This window comes from Bombina bombina, chromosome 6, assembly GCF_027579735.1.
Source record: "Bombina bombina isolate aBomBom1 chromosome 6, aBomBom1.pri, whole genome shotgun sequence".
NCBI classification, from domain to species: domain Eukaryota; kingdom Metazoa; phylum Chordata; class Amphibia; order Anura; family Bombinatoridae; genus Bombina; species Bombina bombina.
Genome location: NC_069504.1, coordinates 425,109,014 through 425,124,049, shown reverse-complemented (window position 1 = coordinate 425,124,049; position 15,036 = coordinate 425,109,014). Strand labels below are relative to the sequence as shown.

General features: G+C 38.6%; 1 non-coding gene across 1 annotated transcript; it reads right to left on the bottom strand.

Annotated features, from left to right (window-relative positions):
* Positions 1-4,511: 4,511 nt before the first annotated feature.
* Positions 4,512-4,618, bottom strand: LOC128665348 (U6 spliceosomal RNA). Its single transcript, XR_008403106.1, has one exon. It is a non-coding gene; the product is annotated as a U6 spliceosomal RNA (small nuclear RNA).
* Positions 4,619-15,036: the final 10,418 nt, after the last annotated feature.

Sequence of the window (15,036 nt, the reverse complement as noted above, 5' to 3'; positions counted from 1 at the left end):
TTCAGTCAGCTGGTGACTGTGACATCCAGCCTGCCCTACATGCACTATTGTTTTGGTAGTGCCACCCGGATTGTGAGTTACCCATTTTGAATATTTAATTTCTCCTTTTGAATATACAGTCTACACTATGAAGCATCCTTTTGTGTTTTGTTTCCATTGATCTTATCAGGGCAACTTTTGTTTTTGTATAAGGATTTTTTTAGTAACATAGTTTTTTTTTTTAAGATAGGCTTTTTGGGGGGAAGTTGAAGGTTACTTTTATTGTAGAGAGAGAGAGAGAGAGAGTATATTTTTATGACAGAAATATATATTTATATATGGAATAGTCCAAAAGGTGGTTCTGCACTCTCACTTACTGTAATCAGTTACCAGGGTGCTAGTAACCAACAAAGTTATAGCACAAAGATACTGCACTCTCTGGATATCATAAAGTAATTTTTTTTATTGCGCAATACAAATTGTTTCACTTTATAAAATCCAGAGATTGATATATATATATATATACACACACAAAAAGACAGTTTAAATGATTTAAAACATTTATTTTTGCATGCAAGCCTTTTGCATTGTAATGTTTAATTTCTATATATGTTATGCAAGGGTGACCAGATATCCTTTTTTGATTGGAGTATCCTCTTTTTGAGCTGTGCTCCAGTTATATTCAGAAATGTTTCAAGGGATGCCAAAATTCAGTAATTCATTTTGATTGTCTATACCAGGAAAATACAGTTCTCTGCATTCTGAGGAGATAGAGCACGCTGTGCGCAAGTGAGAGTGATAACTCTGCCCGTCTTTCTGCAGCAGTGTGAAGCAAGCAGAGCAGATTATGAGCATGTGGCTAGAACATAGTGCTGTAGTCTCTAGAGCGTAGACAGACTAAAGGCTATCATTAGACAATGCAAGCAGAGCAGATTATGAGCATGTGGCTAGAACATAGTGTTGTAGTCTCTAGAGCGTAGACAGACTAAAGGCTATTATTAGACAATGCAAGCAGAGCAGTGCTTTTGTCCAGGCAGCAGACGTCTTAGAACCTGACAGTGTCAAACAAGAACACAAGTAATTAAGGTGATTTTAGTTTATTTGAGTTTCATATTAAATGTAGTTTTTCCATTGTTCATAGCATTCAAATAGTGCAGTAGAAGTAGATTAAATTACAGACTGCAGAAGAAGCTACCAGTACACACAAATCAATTGTTGAAGAAATAAAATGATGGCATGTCTACAGCAAAAAAATAAGGAAATTATGGTTAGATTATGAGTGGACCTCTATTTATTGATCCCGCTCATGTGCTAACTCCGCTAGAAGTAAGCTTTTTGCGCACGTCAGGTAGCGTTCGTATTACAAGTTTAAAGTAAAAAATTTTTGCACAAGAGCTAACCCATTGCAAAAAGCTGAACTTAGAATATCACAATCACGTTAAGGTATTCCCTCATAGACTTCAATGGAGCATGAAAATTGCGAAAAAAACTTAACACCCAACAAGTTGTGCAAACACGATCGTGTTTTCTCAAGTATGCTAACCTGACATTAAATATTAATATTTCACATTCCAATGCTTTTCACGTAGCATAAAATGTTTTATTTATTATTAAATACATATTTATATATATATATCATATATTTTTTTATAAAATAGATATCTTTACCTATATATATAGATGATTATATATAGGTAAAGATATATTATAGGTTTATTATGAACATTTAACCCCCCAGTATTATTAGAATAGTATCTTTCAGTCTGTATATATGTATATATTTTGTCATGTCCGAATAGCACACATTGTCTAGAAACAGCTGTTGATCCTTGATTACTAATTTCTTTTGTGACTATACAGGGAGTGCAGAATTATTAGGCAAGTTGTATTTTTGAGGATTAATTTTATTATTGAACAACAACCATGTTCTCAATGAACCCAAAAAACTCATTAATATCAAAGCTGAATAGTTTTGGAAGTAGTTTTTAGTTTGTTTTTAGTTATAGCTATTTTAGGGGGATATCTGTGTGTGCAGGTGACTATTACTGTGCATAATTATTACGCAACTTAACAAAAAACAAATATATACCCATTTCAATTATTTATTTTTACCAGTGAAACCAATATAACATCTCAACATTCACAAATATACATTTCTGACATTCAAAAACAAAACAAAAACAAATCAGTGACCAATATAGCCACCTTTCTTTGCAAGGACACTCAAAAGCCTGCCATCCATGGATTCTGTCAGTGTTTTGATCTGTTCACCATCAACATTGCGTGCAGCAGCAACCACAGCCTCCCAGACACTGTTCAGAGAGGTGTACTGTTTTCCCTCCTTGTAAATCTCACATTTGATGATGGACCACAGGTTCTCAATGGGGTTCAGATCAGGTGAACAAGGAGGCCATGTCATTAGATTTTCTTCTTTTATACCCTTTCTTGCCAGCCACGCTGTGGAGTACTTGGACGCGTGTGATGGAGCATTGTCCTGCATGAAAATCATGTTTTTCTTGAAGGATGCAGACTTCTTCCTGTACCACTGCTTGAAGAAGGTGTCTTCCAGAAACTGGCAGTAGGACTGGGAGTTGAGCTTGACTCCATCCTCAACCCGAAAAGGCCCCACAAGCTCATCTTTGATGATACCAGCCCAAACCAGTACTCCACCTCCACCTTGCTGGCGTCTGAGTCGGACTGGAGCTCTCTGCCCTTTACCAATCCAGCCACGGGCCCATCCATCTGGCCCATCAAGACTCACTCTCATTTCATCAGTCCATAAAACCTTAGAAAAATCAGTCTTGAGATATTTCTTGGCCCAGTCTTGACGTTTCAGCTTGTGTGTCTTGTTCAGTGGTGGTCGTCTTTCAGCCTTTCTTACCTTGGCCATGTCTCTGAGTATTGCACACCTTGTGCTTTTGGGCACTCCAGTGATGTTGCAGCTCTGAAATATGGCCAAACTGGTGGCAAGTGGCATCTTGGCAGCTGCACGCTTGACTTTTCTCAGTTCATGGGCAGTTATTTTGCGCCTTGGTTTTTCCACACGCTTCTTGCGACCCTGTTGACTATTTTGAATGAAACGCTTGATTGTTTGATGATCACGCTTCAGAAGCTTTGCAATTTTAAGAGTGCTGCATCCCTCTGCAAGATATCTCACTATTTTTGACTTTTCTGAGCCTGTCAAGTCCTTCTTTTGACCCATTTTGCCAAAGGAAAGGAAGTTGCCTAATACTTATGCACACCTGATATAGGGTGTTGATGTCATTAGACCACACCCCTTCTCATTACAGAGATGCACATCACCTAATATGCTTAATTGGTAGTAGGCTTTCGAGCCTATACAGCTTGGAGTAAGACAACAGGCATAAAGAGGATGATGTGGTCAAAATACTCATTTGCCTAATAATTCTGCACTCCCTGTATAAGGGTTAACGCCGGATGTAGCTGCATGGTCTATGATTAAGGCATTTCTAGCCGAAACGCGTAAGACCGGCTACGGCTTGATCTGATGGCACTAGCTATTTTTATCTTTTTTATGTAGATATATTGTTTTTGTACCTGATGTTCAATAAAGGAGTTTATGCTTTCAAGATGGTTCGCTGGATTTCCATTTTTTGATGCCAGGTAAAGATATATACTGATATATATATATACAACACACAGAGAAAGTCCAGCACTTACTTACAATCTCTCATCTAAGATTTAAAAGCAAAAATGGAAAGGTTAGTTACCGCATCTGGCCAAATGGGACAAGCTCAGGTACCACGTCAAGGTCCTTTCCAATATCTGAGACCCTAAAACAGCCACACAATGCAAGCTCTCAAATCCAAACAAACTGGGAACAAGGGAAGGGTGCACAGGCCTATGTATATTTCCTGGGTGATTACATAAGCCTGTGCACCCTTCCCTTGTTCCCAGTTTGTTTGGATTTGAGAGCTTGCATTGTGTGGCTGTTTTAGGGTCTCAGGAATGGGAAAGGACCTTGATGTGGTACCTGGGCTTGTCCCATTTGGCCAGATGCGGTAACTAACCTTTCTGGGGTTAACTGCCTGTGACTCTCGGGACAGCACAGCTTCCTGTGAGTGCCGGCGGTGAGCACCCAGGGCTGAGCATGTTACAGGGTCATGGGATGCGTACCCGGTCCGGTATGAGAGTGCAGTCCCCTCCATGTTTTGTATATATATATTTACACATATTCCTCTAGGTGAAGAAAATTGGAATGTTAAATATTTACACTACATACAAAGTTAAACGCTTTATTAAAAATGAATATTGCATAAATGTGATTTTACATGTTTAAAATTACTTGACTGCAGAGGGCTCCAATGCACTTATATGTCTATATGTGTATACATATGTATTTATGTGTTTATATTTATATATATATATATATATATATCTAAATACATATATATACATTTAATTACATAAATAGATATGTACACATATAAACATATATATATATATATATATATAATACACACAACTGTACTGCACAGTTTATTTATATGTGTTTTGTGCATTTTTTTTTTTTTAAAATGGAACACGTCATGAATTTGCGTTTTATCATTGCGCAGGGGCCATGCTTATCTCCTCTCTATCGTTCCAATTTTAGTATATGTGCTGCAAAAGCGAGCATGTTTTGTGCAACTAGAAGAGCATAACAGTTAACCAGAGCTCTAAAGTGGTGTTCTCCCAACACACGTTAAATTCAATTGCGCTTGAGCGAATGCATATACATTTAACCTGTAATATGCACACTTCTTCTGACATGCGCAAAGAGCCTTGATAAACCCTATTTCGCTTGCGAGCCACTCATAATCTAGCACTTAATGGGGTTTTACAGATCTCCTGATTTTAAGCACATGGAAAGATATAAAGAAGTAACAGATTTCCATACTTTATTATAGATAGAGAAACATCTAAACCTTTGCTTACAAAAAAAATGCACTCTAGTGACTCTAGGTCATTAGGAAGGCAAACTAATATGATAACAAATGGTTTAAAAGTCTATCTTACCAGTTGGTATTTTAAGACAAAATATATCTGGCTTAGCCAATAAATTATATCACCAAAGGAACCAAGCTCATGTAGCAGAGCACCAGCCGTTTCTTATAAAAATATACTTGCAGAAAAAAGCTTCCAATATCCAGCGTGATTATCAGCACTCCTTCTGTAAAGCTCAGAAGATAAGTACCTGACAGAATCTTGTGGGGGAATATCCAGGGGATCCTGACTTTGCACAACAACAAAGTCATAGGCAAGATATTTATCTTCATGTGTCTGTATGCATGAATATAGATGCACTATTCAAATGTGTTATCTATCTAAATATCTAAACTATAAAGGATAGATGTATGTCTATCTATCTATCTATCTATCTATCTATCTATCTATCTATCTATCTATCTATCTATCTATCTATGTATCTGTCTATTTATCTATCTTTCTGTCTATCTAAATATCTAAACTATAAAGGATGTTTGTCTATCTAAATTATAAACAATATTTATCTATATATCTATAAAACATATCTGTTAATGATATATTCAGTTCATATGTTTAAGCAAATAAGCATAACTATTTCACAATATCATGTATATGTTCATTGAAATACAAAACATAGGTTTTTACCTCATGGCAATATATTATATATTTATAAGTACTGTAGCAGCATTCTGACTATTGCATAATATCTATATATGCTTCATGAAGTCAGTAAAGAAAGGGGCTATATCCTATGTAGATAGGTATAATAAACCCCAAAAAAAGTCTAGCATCAGTATACTTTTCACAGCAGCTTCTTTTTTTGGGACTGAATTCTTAGCTTATCATTGCTAAATAATAGCAAGTGTGATATCACTGGGTCACACTAATATTGGTGGCTGATGCATGATTGCTATGACCAGAGTTCAGAAAGTTTCTGACCCCAGTTGCTATAACCTGTATTGGAAATGCACTATTATTAATGACCATTAAAAATAACTGATGCCCCTGCACTTTCATCATACCCATCACTCTCCTAAACCCACTGTTAAGTTTAACCCCAACTGCCACTCATCTGAAACCCTCCACAAATTACCTGTTATGTTCTCCAGTGCTTAAAAACGTAACTGCTACCTCCCTCACAAAAGTAGTAAGGGGGATTCAAAGGAGTCAAATCTCTACTGTTTACACGTGTTACTGAGTTTTGGTGGTGGGCATTGTGCAATCCCACAAACCATTGTGCCCAGTCACCTACATCTTGTCCAGTATTTTTGTGGATGACAGCTGGCAACCCTAATTGTGACTAGGGGGACCTTCAAAGATTGTGAATCAGTGAACCTTTAAAGTCTCACACTTCTGATAAGTAATCATAATCAAAGTTACTAGTGTACTTGCAGCTGTCAACAATCGGCCTAAACAATACAAACAAATAAGGCTGTTACATAGATTAATCAGGGAAGCTCTTCAACAGCTTAAAACAAGGATATTGACTTACATGTTCGGAGTAGTATCTAATTGAAAGCATCCTTTGCAGGGGGATATACCCAGCTGACTAGCTTTGGTCCTGAGTATTCTCCGTGAAGGGCTTCCAAATATCTGCCTGACATCACTGCTAAAGCAAAGTTGCATAAAGAACCTTATCCAAAACGCGTCAGTGGCTATGGTAGCGTTGTGATTTGACACAAACCTTTGTTTGTTTGGTGCTTTTTTACCCACGGTACAGTGTGCTTTTAATGGTTTGCAATAAAGACTATTTTTTTTCATGGTTTGAGCTGGTCTGTGGGTTTATCTATACCCATATTCTGATTAGTAATGTCAGTATATTGATGGCTTTCTGGAGAGAGCACTGTAAAAGACCACTGGAAGGATATAGACACTAAAACAATGATTTAAGTACACTAAGGGGCCTAGTTATCAAGTCGTCAACCTCAAATACGCTGGAATTCCGCAGCGTATTTGTGGCGAGGCTGATTCGCCTTAGTTATCAAAGGCTCGAGACCGGCAAAAGTAGAATTTTGTGACGTAAACTTCGATCCGCCGGACTCAGTCCGACACAGATCGATTCTTACGTCACTCCAGATGTTCCGCACACAAGTGCGGCACAATCTCACTACTTTTGCTAGTTATCAAAAAACTAGCAGGTACGCTCGGCACTTTTACGGCCCAGCGTACCTGGTTTTCAAAGCGCCAGCCTGGAGGCGGCGGATCCCATAGGAATCAATGGGAGTCTGACCATAGCGAAAGTACAAGTTCGCTGCTGCCAGACATCCCATTGATTCCTATGGGATCTATCTGCACCTAACACCCTAACATGTACCCCGAGTCTAAACACCACTAATCTGTCCCCCCTACACCGCCGCAACTAAATAAAGTTATTACCCCCTAAACCGCCGCTCCCGGAGCCCACCGCAAGCTACTCTATACATATTAACCCCTAAACCGCCGCTCCCGGGAGCCCACCGCCAACTACATTATACCTATTAACCCCTATCCTGCCCCCCCTATACTGCCGCCCTCTATAATAAATGTATTAACCCCTATCCTGCAGATCCCACACCTCGCCACAACTAAATAAATAGTTTAACCCCTAAACCGCCGCCTCCCGGAGCCCACCGCAACTATAATAAATGTATTAACCCCTAAACCGCCGCTCCCGGAGCCCACCGCCACCTACATTATACCTATTAACCCCTATCCTGCCCCCCTATACCACCGCCCTCTATAATAACGTTATTAACCCCTAAACCTAAGTCTAACACTAACCCTAACACCCCCCTAACTTAAATATTAATTAAATAAATCTAAATAATATTTATATTATGAACTAAATTAATCCTATTTAAAACTAAATGCTTAACTGTAAAATAAACCCTAATATAGCTACAATATAAATAATAATTATATTGTAGCTATCTTAGGATTTATTTTTATTTTACAGGCATCTTTCAATTTATTTTAACTAGGTACAATAGCTATTAAATAGTTATTAACTATTTAATAGCTTGCCTAGCTAAAATAAAGAGAAATTTACCTGTAAAATAAATCCCAACCTAAGTTACAATTACACCTAACACTACACTATACTTTAATAAATTATTTCTATTTAAAACTAAATACTTACCTGTAAAATAAACCCTAAGATAGCTACAATATATCTAATAGTTACATTGTAGCTATCTTAGGATTTATATTTATTTTACAGTTAACTTTGTATTTATTTTAGCTAGTTAGAATAGTTATTAAATAGTTATTAACTATTTAATAACTACCTAGCTAAAAGAAATACAAAATTACCTGTAAAATAAATGCTAACCTAAGTTACAATTAAACCTAATACTACACTATCATTAAATTAATTAAATAAACTACCTACAAATAACTACAATTAAATACAATTACATAAACTAACTAAAGTACAAAAAATAAAAAAAGCTAAGTTACAGAAAATAAAAAAATAAGTTACAAACATTTTACAAATATTACAACAATTTTAAGCTACTTACACCTAATCTAAGCCCCCTAATAAAATAACAACCCCCCCAAAATAAAAAAATGCCCTACCCTATTCTAAATTAAATAAAGTTCAACGCTCTTTTACCTTACCAGCCCTTAAAAGGGCCATTTGTGGGGGCATGCCCCCAAAAGTTCAGCTCTTTTGCCTGTAAATGAAAAATACAAACCCCCCCCCAACATTAAAACCCACCACCCACATACCCCTAATCTAACCCAAACCCCCCTTACAAAAACCTAACACTAATCCCCTGAAGATCATCCTACCTTGAGTCGTCTTCACTCAGCCGAGCAGCGATGGAACCCAAGTGGACATCCGGACCGGCAGAAGTGATCATCCAAGGGGCGCTGAAGAAATCTTCCATCCGATGAAGTCATCATCCAGGCGGCGCTGAAGAAGTCTTCGATCCGGGCGATGTCATCTTCCAAGCCGGGTCTTGAATCTTCCTTCCGCCGCCGCGGAACCTCCTTCTTCACCGACGGACTACGACGAATGAAGGCTCCTTTAAGGGACGTCATCCAAGATGGCGTCCCCTCAATTCCGATTGGCTGATAGGATTCTATCAGCCAATAGGAATTAAGGTAGGAAAAATCTGATTGGCTGATGGAATCAGCCAATCAGATTCAAGTTCAATCCGATTGGCTGATCCAATCAGCCAATCAGATTGAGCTCGCATTCTATTGGCTGTTCCGATCATTTATATTGTAGCTATATTAGGGTTTATTTTAAAGGTAAGTATTTAGTTTTAAATAGGATTAATTTAGTTCATAATATAAATATTATTTAGATTTATTTAATTAATATTTAAGTTAGGGGGGCGTTAGGGTTAGTGTTAGACTTAGGTTTAGGGGTTAATAATTTTATTACAGTGGCGGCGTCGTAGTGGGGGGCAGGATAGGGGTTAATAAATTTATTATAGGTGGCGACGGTGTAGGGGGGGCAGGATAGGGGTTAATAAATTTATTATAGGTTGCGGCGGGTTCAGGGAGCGGCGGTTTAGGGGTTAAACTATTTATTTAGTTGCGGCGAGGTGCGGGATCAGCAGGATAGGGGTTAATAATTTTATTATAGAGGGCGACGGTATAGGGGGGGCAGGATAGGGGTTACTAGGTATAATGTAGGTGGCGGTGGGCTCCGGGAGCGGCGGTTTAGGGGTTAATACATTTATAAGAGTTGCGGCAGGGTCTAAGAGCGGCGGTTTAGGGGTTAATACATTTATCAGAGTTGCGGCAGGGTCTAGTAGCGGCTGTTTAGGGGTTAGTAACTTTATTGAGTTGCGGGAGGCTCCGGGGGCGCCGGTATAGGGGGTAGAACAGTGCAGTTTAGTGTGAGTGCTTAGTGACAGGATAGCAATAAAGCTGGGAAAAAGCCGAAGAGCAGCGAGATCGGATGAGTGATGACTGTCACAGTCCGCTGCTCATCGCCCCGCGGCTTTTTGACAGCTTTATTTGATAACTTAGGCGTATTTTTTCAGGTCCGCGGCGGCGAAGGTAGGCGGTGGTAAAAAACTGTCAAAATGCTTTAAAATTAGAGGCAGTCTTCAAGGTCTAAGAAATTAGCACATGAACCTCCTAGATTTAGCTTTCAACTAAGAATACCAAGAGAACAAAGCAAAATTGGTAATAAAAGTAAATTGGAAAGTTGTTTAACATTACATGCCCTATTTAAATCATGAAAGATTTTTTTTTTTACTTTACTGTCCCTTTAATGTTATATTATTTTGTACTCCAATTGTTTCGCCTTTTTATTCTGGAATGCAGTGAATTCACCTCAATTTGCTGATGACCTTTCATTGGAACATACATTTCCTACATTCTACATACTGCCCTGAACTTTTTATAAAATTGTTTCAGGAACCCTAATAAAAAACCTCTAGAATCCGATCTCCCTGATGTCCCTGTAAAATCCTCAGAGTCCCATAGGAAGAAATCTGTAATATGTATTTGTTCACACAGCAGTGTAATAGCTGTACAATGAGTACAGTTTAAATAAATACAGATATACTGCTTAAAATGTTGAAATGTTTAAGGGACATAAACGTCAAAATTAAACTTTCTTTCCTTAGAAATAGAGAGTCCACAACGACATTCAATTACTAGTGGGAATATCTTTCCTGGCCAGCAGGATGTGTCAAAGAGCACCACAGTAAGGCTCTTAAGTATCACTCCCCTACCCATAATCCCCAGTCATTCTCTTTACCTCCGTCAATAGGCGGTATCTGCGGCATTATCTGCTTTTCCTGTTTTGGGAAAACACAAGAGGAAAACTAAACATTTATCAGATAGTAAGGTATCTGTTTAAGCTGCTGATACGCAGGTTGTCCTTCCTCATAAGTCTGATGGGAGGTTTCCTCGGCAGCCTCTGAGGGTGAAAACTCAGATTCAGACAGTGTAAATCATTTGCCTGATACTGAGGAAGTTAATTTTAGATTTAAGCTTGAGCACCTTAGTGTATTGTTAAAGGAGGTATTGGCTACTTTGGACAACTCCGATTCATCTGTCGTTGTTAACCCTAAGAAGTATAGTAAACTTAATATATATTATGATGTTCCTTCCTCTGTGGAGGTGTTCCCTGTTCCAGACCGTGTGAAGGAGATTATTTCTCAGGAATGGGAGAAGCCAGGGATTCCATTCTAACCATCTCCCGTTTTTACAAGGATCATCACAAGTTTCTGAGATTCGCTTTTCTAGACAAACACTTTCAGTTTGTGGCTCTTTCGTTTGGCCTTGCCACAGCTCCCAGATTTTTTACAATGGCTCTGGGGGCTCTTTTGGCAATGATCAGGTCTTGGGTATTTGCAGTGGCGCCCTACCTGGACAATATTTTGGTTCAGGCGCCATCTTTTCAACAGCCAAACTCTCATACAGAGATCTTGTTGTCTTTTCTACATTCCCACGGATGGAAAGTGAATCTGGGAAAGAGTTCCCTTGTTCCAGCTACAAGGGTGTTTTTCTTAGGGATCATAATAGATTCCCTATCAATGAAGATTTTTCTGACGGAGGTTAGAATATCCAAAATTCTCTCCTCTTGCCTCTCTCTACAGTCTACTGTTCGGCCATCAGTAGCTCAATGTATGGAGATAATTGGTCTGATGGTCGCTTCCATGGACATCATTCCCTTTGCTCAATTCCATTTAAGAGTTCTGCAGTTATACATGCTCAGACAATGGAACTAAAATCATTTAGATCTATCTCAGAGTATAGTTCTAGATCAATCAACAAAAGACTCTCTTCCGCGGTGGCTTTCTCAGGAGCATCTGTCTCAGGGCACATGCTTCCGGAGACCTTCCTGGGTGATTGTGACCATGGACACCAGTCTGCTAGGCTGGGGGCCAGTCTAGGACTTGTTAAAGGCGAAGGGACTTTGGACTCAGGAGGAGTCTCCTCTCCCCATAAACATCTTGGAGTTGAGAGCGATTTTCAATGCTCTGATGGCTTGGCCTTAGTTGTCTTTAGCCCGGTTTATCAGGTTTCAGTCGGACAACATCACCTCAGTGGCTTACATCAACCACCAGGGAGAAACACAGAGTTTCTTAGCCATGAAGGAGGTGGCTCGGATTATTCAGTGGGCGGAGAATCACAATTGTTGTCTATCTGCCATCCACATTCCAGGAGTGGACAACTGGGAGGCAGATTTCCTATGCAGACAGACTTTTAATCCCGGGGAGTGGGCTCTCCATTCGGAGGTGTTCTCCAGATTAAGCTTCAAATGTGGGGTGCTGGACTTGGATCTGATGGTGTCTCAGCAGAACGCCAAACTTCCAAGGTACAGTTCAAGCTCAAGAGATCAGCAGGCCGCTCTGATAGATGCTCTGGCGGTTCCTTGGGTTTTCGGTCTAGCATACCTGTTTCCACCGTTGGTTATACTAATAGCTACTGCGTGGCCTCACAGGATTTGGTATGCAGACCTAGTGATGATGTCATTTCTGCCACCTTGGAGGTTTCCTCTGAGGAAGGACCTTCTAGTTCAGGGTCTTTCCTCCATCCAAATCTCATTTCTCTGAAGCTGACTGCTTGGAGATTGAACGCTTAGTTCTTGCTAAGCGTGGGGTTTTCTGAGTTGGTCATTGAGACTATGTTGCAGGCTCGCAAGCCTGTAACTTTTAAGATTTACCATAAGGTATGGTGTAAATACCTTTATTGGTGTGAATCAAAGGGTTACTTTTGGAGTAAGGTCAGGATTCCTAGGATTTTGTCTTTTCTTCAGGAAGGTCTGGAGAAAGGATTGTCAGTCAGTTCTCTGAAAGGTCAGATTTCTGCTTTATCTATTCTGTTACATAAGCATCTGGCGGATGTGCCAGATGTTCGTTCCTTTTGTCAAGCTTTGGTCAGAATCAGGCCTGTGTTTAAACATGTTACTCCTCCTTAGAGCCTTAACCTTGTTCTTAAAGATTTGCAGCAGGCTCCGTTTGAGCATATGCATTCAATAGTTGTTATCTTGGAAGGTTTTGTTTCTAATTGCTATCTCTTCTGCTCAGAGAGTTTTGGAACTCTTGGCTTTGCAGTTTGATTTGCCTTACCTTATCTTATATGCAGATAAGGTGGTTCTTTGTACTAAATTGGGTTTTCTTCCTAAGGTGGTTTCGGTCAGAAATATTAATCAGGAGATTGTTGTTCCTTCCCTCTGTCCTAATCCTTCTTCTCATAAGGAACTGTGTTGCACAATTTGGATGTTGTGTGTGCTCTTAAATTCTCCCTTCAGGCGACTAAAGAATATTGCCAGTCTTCTGCTCTATTTGTTTGTTTGTTTTTCTCTGGAAAGCATAAGTGTCAGAAGGCTACTGATACTTCTCTTTCTTTCTTTTATGGCTCATTCCACTAGGGCTGTTTCATCTTCTTGGGCCTTCAAAAATGGAGCTTCTGAGGAACAGATTTACAAGGCGGCAACTTGGTCCTCTTTGCATACTTTTTCCAAATTTTATCAATTTGATACATTTGCTTCTGCTGAGGCCTCTTTTGGATGAATTTCTTTCTTTTCGGATATGGAGAATCCACGACCCCACCCTTTATTAAGACAGTTATTTTTGACTAAACCTCAGGCACCTCTATACCTTTGTGTTATTCCTTTTTTCCATTTCCCTTCGGTCGAATGACTGGGGATTATGAGTAGGGGAGTGATACTTAAGAACTTTGCTGCCTCCTGCTGGCCAGGAGAGATAGTTCCACTAGTAATTGAATGATGTTGTGGACTTTCCATATTCGGAAAGAAAGAAATTTATCAGTTAAGCATAAATTCTGTTTTTACTGAGCTACGAGGTCCTGCTAAGCATATGTGAGAAATTACTTTATAAACATATATGAGTCTGTGATTGGTTAATGCCTGTCATATGATACAGAAGACAGGAACATTTCAGTTGTCTGCTGCTCATTTGATGTTATGAATTATTGTTATAAATGATTGCAAACAAAAACAGTCTATCTACTTTTCGGTTCAGATACATATACCTCTAAACTAATGATTGCTAAACATGTATTTTACCTGTAAAACAGGCTTTATTTAGTTGGATAGGAAGTTATAGCATAATGCAGCTGATAAAATGACAAAAATGTGCCTGTAAGGTAGTTGATTGTCACTAGCATATAGTTATACTAACATATAATAGCAAATGAAGCTCAGCGCCTCAGGCAATGACAGAGTAAAATGGATATATTCTCACAATAATCATTTTTTTGTTGTTTGCTTTACGGTTTCCCAAAGACATGGCAAATTACTGAATCAACAAACACAGCAGTTCGCTTCAAATGCCAAAAGAAAGCTTTGATGTGTATTTCAGATTATAATCTCCATTTCCTATTTCCTACTACTGTGGGCTCATTCATTGCCCATTATAACATTTGTCTATTCATGGTGACAAGAAAAAGATCCACCAACATTCAAACATTTCTATATAAATTTGGAAATTATTACACCATGATAATATCATCAGTCTGTTTAAGCCACATACACTTGGCATACATTGAAATTCAATTCACAAAGCTTGTTTGTGGGGTATCACTCTGTCTGCAATTAGAGGTTTTTAAATGTAATAACAATTTTGGAACACCTGTGAGACTGCCAACATCCAGAAAATGTATCCAAATAGACCTTTTGATTAATGTATGCTTCATTTTTTCTCCAGTAGTGGAACTAGTAGTTTTGTGGTTTATTTATGCATCTCATAAGCAAGGTACTTAAAGGGATATGAAATTGTAAACCCCTTTCTGATTTACTTATGTTACCAGTTTTGCTTAGATTTCTTGGTATTCTAAAGAGTGATCCTAGGTGAGCACAGGAGCGTGCACGTGTCTTTAGCCATCTCGTAATAATGTTTGCAACAATGGGCTATATTACAAGTGGCATGCTCATGTTAGTGCGGGTCAAGCGCATATTACAAGTTGAAAGATGACCTATCGAAACTGTAAAGGTTAAAAAAAAATGTTCTTTGTATTTTAAATACACACACACATATATAGATATATAGGTATAGATATATATTTTACAAAAAATTATTTTATATATTTAAAAATTAAAAGAACATTTATTTCTATTTGAAGAATATTGGAATGTAAAGTATTAATAAC